The sequence below is a fragment of the Phyllobates terribilis genome, unplaced genomic scaffold (genome assembly GCF_046119375.1).
Source record: "Phyllobates terribilis strain yellow unplaced genomic scaffold, ASM4611937v1 Scaffold_4__5_contigs__length_816908805, whole genome shotgun sequence".
Taxonomy (NCBI): Eukaryota; Metazoa; Chordata; class Amphibia; order Anura; family Dendrobatidae; genus Phyllobates; species Phyllobates terribilis.
Genome location: NW_027362764.1, coordinates 170981525 through 170998741, shown reverse-complemented (window position 1 = coordinate 170998741; position 17217 = coordinate 170981525).

Genomic DNA, 17217 nt, shown 5'->3' with positions numbered 1-17217 from the left:
CCCTTCCTTTCTTGAAGATCTGTTATTGGAAATTCCCATACGCAAACTGTAGATGAGTGAATCGATTTGATCTAAATTGAATTTGTGTCGAAGTTTCAGGAATTTGATAAACCCTGCAAACTCAAATAATTTGAAATTTGATTTGCCTGAAAAGGTCACCTCTATTTTACACATGGCTGAAGACTGCATCAGCCATAGAAGGCTCATATACTTTCAGGAACGGCTAGTTGGGCTTCCCCATAATGATTTGCAGTTATCCAATCAAATGGTATAGCACAGCTAATCGGGAGGGACTGTTATAGCTTGTATAAAATCATAAGCAGGAAATGCAGCAGCCATCTTATGATGAATCTGGATAGTTAAAGGATGTCACAGCTCAAAACTTAGCTGATAGGAACAGAAAGCCATAAAACACTGAATGAACATTACAGTGTGAGGGCACAACAGTGAAGAATGGTTAGTATCCGTTTACCCATAGCCATATATGTTGAGGTCGCTTTGACATTACTGACACTGCGTTTGCATTAAAAAACTTGAAGTGAGTTGAGTACAGTCCATGGAGACTTCAGAGTGCTATTCATGTCTTTCCAGGGCAATTGGAGAGCTTACAATTTGCAAAAAGATTTGTCAAAATTCGACAAAGTTTCGTCAAATTAGAATTTCAAAAGATTCACTGATCTCTACTGCAAAGATATTGGGATGTGGATGTAAAGATCTGAGGTTATGGGTTGTAAGTAATCACCTAGGTAGGTTAGCGATGCAACAATATTTTATTGATCACAGCCATGGTAATAAAGCAATTCCAGGTAAATGGCCAAACTACAGTTCTCTCAGTCCTTAAGTTCCCAATCTGGGTTCAGAAGTTCCACTGGCTTTGTATAAGGCCATACTCACTGTCTCCCAACTTTTGGTTGGCCCACAGATTTATTATCTCCAGCCAGTATAGTCTGTAGCCACAGTCCATGATCCTCTAGACGGCAGATAAAATGATGAAAGCACAGGTATCAAGTAGGAGCAGTCCTTTTAAGAAAGTTTAAATCCAAATGACATAATCCATAATGGTAACATGTTTATCCATCCATCCTTCCAAGTCCACGGTCTCCATCCTCTTCCTTCAATCTTTCCACACAACTCTCTAAAACATGTCTCCACTTTCTTCCACTGGGATCAGTCCCCTCCCAGGTCAGAAGTGATCACCCTCCCCCTTAAACATTCACTGTTCGCTAAAACAATGAAGAATATTCTAGAAGCCTTCATCTGAGACCGCATGTAAGACCCCCTGTGGTGACGGCTCCACTGTGTCTACAATCTACACACACATAATGAGATTATTGGCTGTTGGAACAATGGTTAGATGCTCCTGAGATACAGATATCCTGAGATACAGATTAGTGGAATGCTGGACATTTTACAAGTGAATCTAGTGCACATACTGACAAGTTGGCAGAACTATATAAAACATAACAAGTAAATCACTAATAAAACACAATAATAATATTAACAAAAATGGTGGTCCGTTTCTGGAAAAGTATCATAGTCTTTAGTAAATGGGCAGCTCCTTACAGTGGACATTTCTGATAACAGACTGTTAGTATACTCAAAGAGCATGGCGCCCTTTCTTTCTAGTCAGTGATGGTCATGGGGGATATGTTGATGACATCTTTTAACAGCAACAGTCTAGGTAAGGGGTGCACAGCTTTTTCTGGTCCAAGGGTCACATTGTCACTGTCGTTAAATAGGTATTACAATCTGAGACATTTCTGGCATATCAAAACTGTATGTCATACATGCTTGATAGTCGTCCAGAAAGTAGAACCCCCTATGGGAAGAATGGAGACCACATCACCCTCAACAGCTGGAGAGGGGAAGGCCACACATGAATGAGGCTCTTTCCATTGTAGCCTTAAATGCCATAAACTACAATGTAGAGAGTCACAAGCATAGACGGACACCTGTAACTCATATACATCTTTCTGGAGTGAAAAAAGAGGTTAAGGACCCTTTTCTCCTAAAATTCATGGAGGACACAGAGCCACTCCTCTTTTCTCTGATATGGAAACTTCATGAACATAGCCACACATAGTATTTCTGGGAGCCATACATAATGACATAATGGCATAGCAGGCCGCATGTGCACCCTGAACTGCAGGTTTTGCACCCTTGGTTTAAGTATAAAAATCTATAAAAGGTGACTGTTCCCTTAAGAGAGAACATACAGTGACCATTTTTAGCACCATCAGAAAAGAAGATTACTGAGTTATTTAGTGAAGTCTTCCCGGAACAATTGTTATTACACAAAATCCAGTTAATGTGGCACAAGAGATAAAGGCCTGGCGCATGTCCTGCCAAGCATCTGTGCCCTTACTATGCCCTCACTCTAGTGGTAATTTTGCTTTGAGGTTTGAACTCTTGAGACAAAGTGTTACAAAGCTATGTCATGTCTGGCAATTATGTATGTTTTTTTCTGTCGACCATTTTTATTCTGTTTGGCCTCTGCCACGCAGGTTATATGATGGCATAAAGTGCCCCAATAGCTCCATATTGTAGAACCACAGGTAATCCAAGCGTCCACAAATTATGCAGGATAAGGAAACAGGTTGGAGTCTGAAGGTTTTTCCGCAGTCATTCCTATTATATGGACTTTGTTCACTTGAAAAACATTATATGATTCTCTATGAGCAACACAGATAATAAAGTGGTGATAACTGATATCTCCGATATCAGCTTCACGTGGTTCAAAAAAGTTTATGGTGGTTCATGTGAAGAACGCCTGTCTCTTCTGATGAGAACGCTAATCAGAGAAGATTTATATTTTATACATAATTAATTGCTTTACTCAGGGGTGGACATACCATTGGTGCAACCTGTGATGCCACACAAGAGCCCAGGTAGTAAGGGGGTCCATTTACACCTCCAAAACAGGTGGAATTGTGCATTATGTTGAGCTATTGGACCGCAAAGGGTCAATATACTGTTCTTGCATAGGGGTACTATTCTGTGTGTGTCCGCCATTGACTATACCCATTCACTGTCATCTACTAACTTTCCACTTTTCCTGGAGTCTGATTTCTATGTATCTACAGCAGGAGGAGATGTTAATTCATGAAATACTTCTATAAATTAAATGTTGGCAGGAAATTTTTCCTTTTAGAGTTTCATGATCTTATGAAAGCTGAACTGGTGGCTGGAATTGCATCAAACTACCAAACAGTAGAAAGCCAGAAGAAGCGATACCAATCCCCGAACCTCAAGAAACAGGAAGAGTCTGGTTTCTAATGGTTTAAAAGTGAAGGGAAGTCTGTGAATTATTGTTCAATGACATTAATGCAGAATCTACACTCCATTGTACTGCCAAGCGTATATCTAGTCAAAATGATCTTCTGACGTTACATATACGGGTGATCACTCATTTTCAGAACTGAAGGGCTTTATAGAGCACATAACGCCCTCGGTACCGCTCGGATATTTCTATCACTGGAAATCTGGCAAAACATTATAAAAACCGGTCTTTATTAAAGGGGGTTGTCCTGGACCTAACAATTGATGGACCGTACGTCCCAACTTTGAAAGATAAAAAAGAGGGACACATACTGTGGCACATGTAGCATTTTTTATTTTACACTAAGCCGGTACCCTAACCTTGCCCAGTTCTGTATATTTACCGACAGAGAAATATTCTCCTAGTGAAACCCATTTATGCCACAAAACACAGTATGATGACCCCACAGTGCCCCCATACAGTATGATGCACCCATAGTATATTCCATGTATAGAAGTATGATATCCCCACAGTACATTCCCCCATAAAATATGGTGTACCCACAGTACATTCCCTACACATAGCATGATGCACGCACCTTATATTCTTCACACACAGAGTATGATACCTCCATAGTGCTGCCCCTACACACAGTATGATTCCCGATAGCACATTCCTCACACTTAGTATGTTGCCCCCACAGTGCATTATCCTCACACATACTGTGATGTCCCCAAAGTACATTCCTCTACATACAGTATGATGTCCACACAGTATATTATCCCACACACTGTATTATACCCCCACAGTACATTACTCTACACACAGTATGATGACCGCACATTATATATTCCCTCACACACAGAATGAAGCCTCCACAGTACATTCCCCTACACACAGCAATGAATGGACGTATAGTTCGAAATGCGTTTGCATTACTTATGCCATATGAACTGGTTGTGATTTGAATATTCAATATTTTTACATTTTTTCTAATAAATTTACTGTTTTTACCTCGAATGCTGGATCCTTTCCTTCCCTTCACATTCTCCCACATACACTATGATACCCCCACAGTACAGTACATTCCCTCACACAGCGTAATGCTCCCAAATCTTAATGTCTCTAGAGCCCTCCATACACAGTATGAAGTTTACAAAGTCCCCACACGGATTGTGATAGCCACACAGTCCCACCAATACAGTATAATGTCTAAACAGTCCTCTCCCCCACAGTATGATGCTTCCATTATCCACCACACAGTATCATGCCTCCATAAGCAGTATAATGTCCCCACAGTATGATGCCCCCCACACACAGTATGATGACCCCACAATACATTCCCCTGCAGGCAGTTTAATGCCCACATGTGTACATCGGCAGACACCTGTCAATCAACTAAACCTGAGCAAGGAGAATCCAACCTGGGGCTGCGTCAGACTAGTCATGTCTCTGACTATGGTCTTTTGCTGAAGTGCCAGAGCATTTCATAGAAAAACATACCTGGCTAGAGTCATGCAGCCAGACTCTGCTCACGGTTTGTGCAGGATGAGCTAGATAACAGGTTCCCTTTAATTAGTAAATGGATGTCACATGTAACGCTGCGTGTGATGCTTCCACAACCATGGGACAGTTTGCTTGTTCCATCTATAATTCTCTGCTAGACTCCAAGCAGTCAGCAAATTATCCCATATTCTGTAGTTGGGTGATAATGTACTAACTTGGTAAAACTCCTTTAGGCCCCATCAGAGGCCAGGGCTCAGAGGCAAAAGTTGACTATGCAACCCATAAATGTTTGTACTGATACTAAAAGAATTGACACTACCATTGCTTTTATAATACTAGTACCAATTTAAAAAAAAACGCTACTGATTTCCTTGTCAATAGTGAGAGACATTTTCACTGCATTCTGTTAGAAAGTGATGTCTGAGCACCAAGCTCTCAGTGTGGCCCTTGCCTTAATGTTTTACAGAGTTACATCCACTTTGTTTTTCATATAAATTTTCCCACCGCTCCTTCCTGGAGCAGAGTTTCACTTCTCAGCAGCTGTTAAACAATTACTAGGTAACCAATCTGCTTACTTTAGATCTCTTCAGAACTTTGTGCGTTGCTAAATGTCTTTAATCTACTACTCTATCGCCCAGATGAAATTGATAAAGACTAAAAAAAAGACAGAGTGCTCCAGTCCATAAAGTAAGTTATGTGCAAACCTACTGCTTGTAACTACAGCTATGTTCACACTGTTCACTACTATGACTATGTTCATACTGCTGCACCTACACAAGGGGCAAACATATCAATGGTGCAACCTGTGCAGCCTTTTTTTTCTCGGAAAAAATTATTGCAATTACACATTTTGTTATACACATGTTTATTTCCTTTGTGTGTATTAAAAAACAACACCAAAAAACAGAGAAAAAAAGGTAAATTGGACATAATTTCACACAAAACCCCAAAAATGGACCTGACAAAATTGTTGCCACCTTTCCAAAATTGTGGGTAGACAACTTTGTTTCAACCATGTGATGCTCATTTAACTCACCTGTGGCAAGTAACAGGTGTGGTCAATACGAAAATCACACCTGAAACCAGATAAAAAGGGGAGAAATTGACTCAATCTTTTCATTGTGTGTCTGTGTGTGCCACACTAAACACGGAGAACAGAAGGAGAAGAAGAGAACTGTCTGAGGACTTGAGAACCAAAATTGTTGAACAATATCAACAATCTCAAGTCCATCTCCAGAGATCTTGATGTTCCTTTTTCCACAGTGCGCAACAAAATCAAGAAGTTTACAACTCATGGCACTGTAGCTAATCTTCATGGACGTGGACGACAGAAAAAAATTGATGAAAGGTTGCAATGCAGGATAGTCCGAATGGTGGATAAGCAGCCCCAATCAAGTTCCAAAGAAATTCAAGCTGTCCTGCAGGCTCAGGGTGCACCAGTGTCAGTGCAAACTATCTGTCGACATTTGAAAGAAATGAAACGCTATGGCAGTATACCCAGGAGGACTCCACTGCTGACACAGAGACATAAAAAAACTAGACTGCAGTTTGCCAAAATGTACAGTGGTGGCCAAAAGTATTGGCACCCCTGCAATTCTGTCAGATAATACTCAGTTTCTTCCTGAAAATGATTGCAATCACAAATTCTTTGGTATTATTATCTTCATTTAATTTGCTTGCAAGGAAAAAACACAAAAGAGAATGAAGCAAAAATCAAATCATTGATCATTTCACACAAAACTCCAAAAATGGGCCGGACAAAAGTATTGGCACCCTCAGCCTAATACTTGGTTGCACAACCTTTAGCCAAAATAACTGCGACCAACCGCTTCCGGTAACCATCAATGAGTTTCTTACAATGCTCTGCTGGAATTGTAGACCATTCTTCTTTGGCAAACTGCTCCAGGTCCCTGATATTTGAAGGGTGCCTTCTCCAAACTGCCATTTTGAGATCTCTCCATAGGTGTTCTATGGGATTCAGGTCTGGACTCATTGCTGGCCACCTTAGAAGTCTCCAGTGCTTTCTCTCAAACCATTTTATAGTGTTTTTGGAAGTGTGTTTTGGGTCATTGTCCTGCTGGAAGACCCATGACCTCTGAGGGACACCCAGCTTTCTCACACTGGGCCCTACATTATGCTGCAAAATTTGTTGGTAGACTTCAGACTTCATAATGCCATGCACACGGTTAAGCAGTCCAGTGCCAGAGGCAGCAAAGCAACCCCAAAACATCAGGGAACCTCCGCCATGTTTGACTGTAGGGACCGTGTTCTTTTCTTTGAATGCGTCTTTTTTTTCCTGTACACTCTATGTTGATGCTTTTTTCCAAAAAGCTCTACTTTTGTCTCATCTGACCAGAGAACATTCTTCCAAAACGTTTTAGGCTTTCTCAGGTAAGTTTTGGCAAACTCCAGCCTGGCTTTTTTATGTCTCGGGGTAAGAAGTGGGGTCTTCCTGGGTATCCTACCATACAGTCCCTTTTCATTCAGACGCCGACGGATAGTACGGGTTGACACTGTTGCACCCTCGGACTGCAGGGCAGCTTGAACTTGTTTGGATGTTAGTCGAGGTTCTTTATCCACCATCCGCACAATCTTGCGTTGAAATCTCTCGTCAATTTTTCTTTTCCGTCCACATCTAGGGAGGTTAGCCACACTGCTATGGGCTTTAAACTTCTTGATGACACATGCGCACAGAAGACACAGGAACATTCAGATCTATGGAGATGGACTTGTAGCCTTAAGATTGCTCATGCTTCCTCACAATTTGGTTTCTCAAGTCCTCAGACAGCTCTTTGGTCTTCTTTCTTTTCTCCATGCTCAATGTGGTACACACAAGAACACTGGACAGAGGTTGAGTCAACTTTAATCCATGTTAACTGGCTGCAAGTGTGATTTAGTTATTGCCAACATCTGTTAGGTGCCACAGGTAAGTTACAGGTGCTGTTAGTTATACGAATTAGAGAAGCATCACATGATTTTTCAAACAGTGCCAATACTTTTGTCCACCCCCTTTTTTAGGTTTGGTGTGGAATTGTATCCAATTTGGCTTTAGGACAATTCTTTGTGTGTTTTTTCACTGAAGACAAATTAAATGAAGATAATAATACCAAAGAATTTGTGATTGCAATCATTTTCAGGAAGAAACTGAGTATTATCTGACAGAATTGCAGGGGTGCCAATACTTTTGGCCACCACTGTACGTGAGTAAGCCAAAATCCTTGTGGGAAAGAGTCTTGTGGACAGATGAAACCAAGATAAAGTTTTTAGTAAAGCACATCATTCTACTGTTTTCTACTGAAAATGGAATACGGCCTACAATGAAAAGAGCAAAGAACCTAAAGTCAAATATGGTGGAGGTTCAAAGATTTTTTGAGGGTGTCTTGCTACCCCTAGCATTGGGTGCCTTGACTGTGTGCAAGGCATCATGAAATCTGAAGATTACCAAAGGATTTTGGATTGCAATGTAGCGCCCAGTGTCAGAAAGCTAGGTTTGCGTCCTAGGTCATGAGTCTTCCAGCAGGACAATGACCCCATGCATACTTCAAGAAGCACCCAGAAATGGATGGAAACAAAGCACTGGAGAGTTCTGAAGTGGCAGCAATGAGTCCGGATCTAAATCTCATTGAACATTTGTGGAGAAATCTTAAAATTGCTGCTGGGAGAAGGCACCTTTAAAATATGAGAGACCTGGAGCAGTTTGCAAATGAAGAGTGGTCCAAAATTCCAGTTGAGAGGTGTAAGAAGCTTGCGGATGGTTACAGGAAGTGATTGATTGCAGTTATTTTTTCCAAAGGGTGTGCAACCAGATATTAAGTTGAGGGTGCCAACAATTTTGTCCGGCCCATTTTTGGGGTTTAGTGTGAAATTATGTCCAATTTATCTTTTTTCCTGTCTTTTTGTGTTGTTTCTGATACAATTTCAAGGGTGCAAATACTTTCGACCATGACTGTTTAATAGAGAGAGAATTAATAAATCCAGATATTTATATGCCAAATGTATTCACATCAACTCTTTAGTTATAGTTAGTATTTTGGAGTTTTTTTCTGGTGTTCTTCTTGATTTTTTTGTGTGAGGAGAAGATGGAGAATGAAATGTCCCCATTTTCTCCACTGTATTAGTGCGTGAAAATCGGACTACGCTCAGATGTCATCCGAGTGCAGTCCGATGACTTCCACACACTCATTGACTTGCATGGCCAAGTGCGATCCAAATATCAGATCATGCTCAGATAGGCTGTGTTTTTTTTCTCGGCCCGGTTCGGTCCGAGGAAAAAGTTGGACAAGTGCACGGCTCCATAGAATAAAATTTGTCCAAGCGTAATCTGATGTTTTGTCGGATCACACTCGGACGCAGAATATGGAGGTGTGAGCAAGTGCTAAAATGTAGCTAATAACTATCATTTAATACACATTCTAGAGGCTGCTTATTGCTGCTAATCAATAGGGTCTATTGCATAAAATACTGCTTCAAAGTGTGCAGCTCATACAGTAGGGTGCACCCACTGTCGTATTTGGTCTTTGAACACTTGTTGCCAATGCCAGGTGGGCAGTGACAAGCAGTGTGAGACACCTTGTTCTTATTTATTTATTCTGCTTATATAGTGCCAACATATTCCACAGCCCTGCAGAGAGATTGTCATCATTCATATCAATTCCTGTCCCCAAATCTAATTTTCCTATGTCAGGCACACGCTAGAGCCAGTTTTATAGAAAGACAAATACTAGTTTGCTGTTGGCGTATTAAAGTAAAGTACAGTGGTAGACGAAACCTATGTAAACTCGGGAAGAATACACAAACTCCTTTGTTACATACAAACCCAGGAGCCCAGTGCTGCAAAGAAACAAAGCAACGCTGAGACACTTTATTTAAATTAAGAGAATGTCTAAAGTTGACATCCCCCTTTAGCTAAAACATTTACACAGTACAGACTATACCTTTCTCACACCAGATCTAAAAGTTGACCAAGAATTTCCTGTGTAAGCAACACAGGTGATGACTCACTCTTGAAAATATGCACTTCCAAGCAATCTATGACAGCGTTTGTTACATGGGTGAGTTAAAACCTGATTTAATAAAATTACAAAGTGACTTGTCGCTTCCCTTTCATGTCAGCAGCAGCTTAATACTTCATGCCACACTTTAAAGGTGCCAAGCCCAGAGGTGTGTTTGTTTTCTATTCAAACATTATGTACATGTGTCGGAAACACTTCTAGCAACTTCTTGTGTTTCCTTAAAGAGAATTTACAGTATATTCAGATTTTTTAAAAAGGTAATCTGTCGCCAGGTTTTTGCTACCCCACCTTAGAGAAAAATCATGTAGGGGCAGAGACCCTGATTCCAGCGCTGTACCACTTACTGGGCTGCTCAATCCAGTTTTGATAAAATCCCTTTTTCTCAGCTGCAGATCTAGCAGTTCTCTAAATGCTGAGCTCTGTATAACTGTGCCCACACCACTGATTGGCAGCTTTCTTCCCATTCACAATTACCTGCGAATCAGTGGTGGGGGTGAGGTTATACAGAGCTCATGAATACGGAAGCAGGTTTACTAGTCCTCTAGTGATAATCTCCTGCTGATAAAACAGTGATTTTATCAGAACTATCCTAAGCAACCCAGCAAGAAATACATCACGGGAATCAGGGTCTCTGTCTCTACATCATGCTGGTCAGATTAGGTGGCAAAATCCTGGCAACAGATTCTCTTTAATGGTTTCCTTTTAAACCTACCTGGACAACCTCCCTACAGACTGCTTAGAGATGTTGGCAGACCATGTCTCATGTTGAATGTACATGGTTATATGCATCTGCTGCCTCTTTGTGTTTTCTGTTAGAGAAATTTTTGTCACTTTGGACTGCAATATTAGAAATCCAACTTAATAATGCAGGCAATTTTAATATCACCAACAAAGACTTTAGGCAGTACTGGTACTTTTTGGCTTTTATTGAAAGCACTAGGAGGCAGTCCAATATTCCCTCCTGACCATGATTATCCAAAAATATCAAATGGCCCACCATCATCCATGGAGCTCCTTTTAATAGTCCCAGAACATAGACACCAGGTATCAACTCACAAAGGGATTTTTTTTCAAGTGTTATCTCTTGAAAAAGTATTTATGAAAATGTGATGCTGAGTCCCTTCTCACGGGCAATCCGTGAGACAGGGAACTCAAAGAGTCCGAGGTCAAAAGCCAGGAGGGTATGTCAAGGACAAAAGGTTAAGACAACCGAATAGTGAGAGGCAACGTGCCGAGTCAGGTAACAGACCAAAGTGTGTAGAAGGCAAAAGGGGCAATACAAACAAGTAGTCAAAAGGCAAATGCAGGGTCCAGCAACAAAGATCAGGAAATAAGAACACAGAGTACAGAGCAACGCACCACTCAGCAAGGCTACAATTGGCAATGGTCTCACTATTGCTAACCAAATAAATAACCAGGCATTTGCCCTAAACGGGTGACCCCTAGCAGATACCCCACAGTCCTGCCTAGATAGGACAACTGTGTTGACATTCACAATATTGACAGCCCAGCATGCCCCTGCCTCAGGTTTGACAACTGGGCTGTCACTCACAATACTTGACAGCCCAGCACGCTCTTGATCCCATAGAGCGCTGAGCTGTCACTCACAACTTCCTTTTTGACACCGTGAGTGATGGAATCATGACAGAAAACACCCTTGTGTAGATCGATGTGTGGTAGGTACTGTAAGTGATTGTGCCAGTAAAAACAGTTCCATGGATGCTGGTGAGACTCTTAATTTAAACAGCCAATTGTAATGATACAGTAAATCATTTTGCTGTTGTCCCTTTTGCATTTCAGAATCACTGACCTTTAATTTTTTCGTTGACTGTATGACACCTTGTTTTCTTCAAGAAAAATTGAAGGTTTTTTTAGGACTCAGTTGGTAGTGTATAGTATGTACAGTAGTGTACAATTTAATAATTTAAGTAAAGATTTTTCAGAGGCAAATACAGAAAAAAGAGGCTATTTTTTTCTTTGCTTTATTTCACTGTTTATTTTTACACTAATATCTATTAAATAATTTTTAGGTTATTAAGGTAATGGGAATATCAAATCCTTGTATGTTTTTAACACTTGTTGAACCCTAGCAACATGCTATGTGTAACAAATCCCAGTGACTCACAGGGGGAAACCTCAGCAATGCAATGGTTGAGCTGTTGGAATTCTGGCCATTACGATGAACGCTAAGATGCCATTAAACAGCATTGTACCTGCCCCATGGCTGTGAGAGACACAAATGCAGGGCTTATTATATTGCTTCACAAAGACAAGGGAATGTAGACTAAAACGCCTCAGCCTTTTTGCTGCCAGGACACATTTTCACTAGCACAAATAGAACTTAAATTGAAAAAAAAAGAATATTAAAAATGCAAAAAAGTTAATGTTTGTGGCTGAAAATCCTTACTAAGTAGAGCCTGGGCTGTTTAACACTTCCTAATAATACAAATAAAAGGTAAGCAGGTTCATGTCACATCTATGTCTGCATGCTTGTCTTCACATATTCACCAGAACTAAACAGACAAATAATCTTCCTGATCCAGATTCGGGTAAACATTCAAGTTGCCAAATCTGCTGATTATTCACAGTGGGTTATTGGATGAGTAACTGCTCATCTTCACACCACTCTGGTAGAAAAAAAGTCCTCTGAAAGTGGTTGTCCCATAAACAAAGAACATTTTTATCAATAGATCTTGGAATGACAATAAGTTCCACAATTGGATGTGTTTAAAAAAAAAGTATTCCTGTGCTGATATAATCTTACTAGCTATTGAACCCGTTCTACGCCCGGGTAGCAAGCATTTTTACTGCTATATGGTCTCCCATGCTGGTATGTGCATCCCCCCTCCTGGTATTTGTGCTGCCCCCATCCTGTCCCCACCATCCTATCCTGGTATGCATGGCACCCCTCATCCTCATCCTGGTATGCATGGCACCCCTCACCCCCAATCCTGGAATGCATGGCACTGCTAACCCCCAATTCTGGTATGCATAGCACCCCTCACCCCTAATCCTGGTATGCATGGCACCCCTCATCCCTATCCTGGTATGCATGGCACCCCTCACCCCCAATCCTGGTATGCATGGCACCTGTCATCCCAAATCTTGTATGTATGGCCTCCTCATCCCAGAAACCTGGTATGCATTATACCCCTCAACCCCAATCCTGGTATGCATGGCACCCCTGACCCCCCAATCCTGGTATGCATGGCACACCTCAACCCCAATCCTAGTATGCATGGTACCCCATCCCTCATCCCTATCTTGGTATGCATGGTATCCCTCATCCTGGTATGCATGGCACCCCTCATCCCCAATCCCGGTATGCATGGCACCCCTCATCCCCAATCCCGGTATGTATGGCACCCCTCATCCCCAATCCTGGTATGCATGGCACCCCTCACCCCCCAATCCTGGTATGCATGGCACACCTCAACCCCAATCCTGGTATGCATGGTACCCCATCCCTCATCCCTATCCTGGTATGCATGGTATCCCTCATCCTGGTATGCATGGCACACCTCATCCCCAATCCCGGTATGCATGGCACCCCTCATCCCCAATCCCGGTATGCATGGCACCCCTCATCCCCAATCTTGGTATGCATGGTACCCCTCATCTCCAATCCTGGTATGCATGGCACCCCTCATCCCCAATCCCGGTATGCATGGCACCCCTCATTCCTATCCTGGTATGCATGGCACCCCTCAACCCCAATCCTGGTATGCATGGCACCCCTCAACCCCAATTCTGGTATGCATGGCACCCCTCACCCCCCCAATCCTGGTATGCATGGCACTCCTCAACCCCAATCCTGGTATGCATGGTACCCCATACCTCATCCCTATCCTGGTATGCATGGTACCCCATCCCTCATCCCTATCCTGGTATGTATGGTATCCCTCATCCTGGTATGCATGCCCCCCTTCATCTGAATCCCGGTATGCATGGCACCCCTCATCCCCAATCCCGGTATGCGTGGCACCCCTCATCCCCAATCCCGGTATGCGTGGCACCCCTCATCCCCAAACCCCGGTATGCATGACACCCCTCATCCCCAATCCCGGCATGCGTGGCACCCCTCATCCCCAATCCCGGTATGCATGGCACCCCTCATCCCCCCAATCCTGGTATGCGTGGCACCCCTCATCCCCCCAATCCTGGTATGCGTGGCACCCCTCATCACCCACAATCCTGGTATGTGTGGTACACCTCACCCCCCAATCCTGGTATGTGTGGTACCCCTCACCACAATCCTGATATGTGTGGTACCCCTCACCCCCCAATCCTGGAATGTGTGGTCCCCTCACCCCAATCCTGGTTTGTGTAGCCCCCGCATCCTTTCACGCTGTGCACACATCCAAAAAAAATAAACACTTATACTCACCTTTCTTCTCTGTGCTCCAGCGCTGCTGCGTCCTGTTCTGCCGGAGGCCTGGGGAGGAGTGTGGTGCCGGAGCACCGCGCTGTCCGGCGCCATTTTGCTGAAGACACTGCAAATGTGTCTTCAGTAAAATGGCGCCGGATAGAGCTATGCGCATGCGCCGATCTGACGCCTCACTCCTGCCCCGGTCTCCGGCGAATAGAGGCGCAGCGGCAACGCTCCTGCCGGTCAGGTAAGTATGTAAGTATGGCGCCGGAAATCGCGGTATGCATTCAGTCTCTACACATACCGTGATCTCTGGCGCCATACACTCCTCTTACTTGTAACGGCTCCATTCGTTCTTCTGTCTGGAGCCAGACATGCGCAGTCTATCGAGGCTTCAGACAGAGGTACGGTTGTAGCGTTATATTATAGATAAATGTGCCCCTGCTATGCAGGCCCAGTTTTAGACAAAGTGATAAAAGTGTAAAGTGGGGCCCCCAATGCTCACCTATTGCACCATTACCCAGAAACATTTTGGTTGCATTTACATGCGCTGAGTTAAGGCCGTTAAACGAGTGCGATCGACAATATTGAAGTTGTTCAGTGCTTGTTTCCCGGCCTCTTTACGCCGGCTGAGGAATAATAATGGGGACAGAACAATCACTAATAGATCAATCTGTCCCCATACATATCATGTTATCAGCAGCACATCTGCAGTTAACAGCGGGCGGTGTGCTGCTGAGAACAATGACTTATGTTCCAGCATAAACAATCCAATCACTCAATGAATAAGCAGCCTTTTGTAAGTTTAGTATAAGGCACCCCCCCATAGTCCTCCATATAGTATAACGTGCCCTATAGTCCTCCACATAGTATAATGTGCCCCATAGTCCTCCACATAGTATAATATGCTCCATAGTCCCTCACATAGTATATAATACACTCCTCATAGTCCTCCATATAGTTAATACATTTCCCATAGACCTCCATATAGTATAATGCACCCCATAGTCCTCCATATAGTATAATGTGCCCCATAGTCCTCCACATAGTATAATGTGCCCATAGTTCTCCACATAGTATAATGTGCCCCATAGTCCTTCATATAGTATAATACACTCCCCATAGTCCTCCATATAGTATAATGTGCTCCATAGTCCCTCATATAGTATAATACACTCCTCATAGTCCTCCATATAGTTAATACATTTCCCATAGCCCTCCCTATAGTATAATGCACCCCATAGTCCTTCATATAGTATAATGTGCCCCATAGTCCTCCACATAGTATAATGTGCCCCATAGTCCCTCATATAGTATAATACACTCCCCATAGTCCTCCATATAGTTAACACATTTCCCATAGCCCTCCATATAGTATAATGCACCCCATAGTCCTCCATATTGTACAATGTGCCCGATAGTCCTCCACATAGTATAAGGTGCCCCACAGTCCTTCATGTAGTATAATACACTCCCCATTGTTCTCCATATAGTTAATACATTCCCCATAGTCCTCCATATAGTATAATGCATACCCCATAGTCCTCCGTATAGTATAATGCACACCCGATAGTCTTTTTTACAGTATAATGCGCACCCCATAGTATAATGCATCCCATAGTCCTTCATATAGTATAATGCACACCCCATAGTCCTCAATATAGTATAATGCATCCCACAGTCCACCATATTGTATAACGCTCCCCTATAGTCCTCCATATAGTACAATGCACACCCCATAGTATAATGCACCCCATAGTCCTTCATATAGTATAATATATTCCCCATAGTCCTCCATACAGTATAATGCACTCACCATATGCACACACCATAGTCCCCATAGTATATACAGTATAATACATATAGTACATACAGTATAATACACAGCCTATAGTCCTTGATAGAGTATAATGCAGCCCCCATATGGTACATATAGTATAATGCACTCCCCATAGTCCTCAATAAAGTATAATGCAGCCCCCATATAGTACATACAGTGGTGGCCAAAAGTATTGGCACCCCTGCAATTCTGTCAGATAATACTCAGTTTCTTCCTGAAAATGATTGCAATCACAAATTCTTTGGTATTATTATCTTCATTTAATTTGCTTGCAAGGAAAAAACACAAAAGAGAATGAAGCAAAAATCAAATCATTGACCATTTCACACAAAACTCCAAAAATGGGCTGGCTCCGAGTAACCCCATTTCCCAGGGATGGCTGTGAGCGTCACACTAACATACTTGTGCAAGAATTTTCTAGGGTTTTCTAAACATCCATTAGCCTTCTTACACAGTTAGCAAACACAATGTACCATTAAAACACTAGAGTGGTGGTTGTTGGAAATGGGCCTCTATACTCCTATGTAGATATTGCAATAAAAACAAGACGTTTGCAGCTAGAATAGTCATTTACCACATTAACAATGTATAGAGTGTACAGTGCTGGCCAAAAGTATTGGCACCCCTGCAATTCTGTCAGATAATACTCAGTTTCTTCCTGAAAATGATTGCAATCACAAATTCTTTGGTATTATTCTCTTCATTTAATTTGCTTGCAAGGAAAAAACACAAAAAAGAATGAAGCAAAAATCAAATCATTGATCATTTCACACAAAACTCCAAAAAAGGGCCAGACAAAAGTATTGGCACCCTCAGCCTAATACTTGGTTGCACAACCTTTAGCCAAAATAACTGCGAACAACCGCTTCCGGTAACCATCAATGAGTTTCTTACAATGCTATGCTGGAATTGTAGACCATTCTTCTTTGGCAAACTGCTCCAGGTCCCTGATACTTGAAGGGTGCCTTCTCCAAACTGCCATTTTGAGATCTCTCCACAGGTGTTCTATGGGATTCAGGTCTGGACTCATTGCTGGCCACCTTAGAAGTCTCCAGTGCTTTCTCTCAAACCATTTTATAGTGCTTTTGGAAGTGTGTTTTGGGTCATTGTCCTGCTGGAAGACCCATGACCTCTGAGGGAGACACAGCTTTCTCACACTGGGCCCTACATTATGCTGCAAAATTTATTGGTAGTCTTCAGAATTCATAATGCCATGCACACGGTCAAGCAG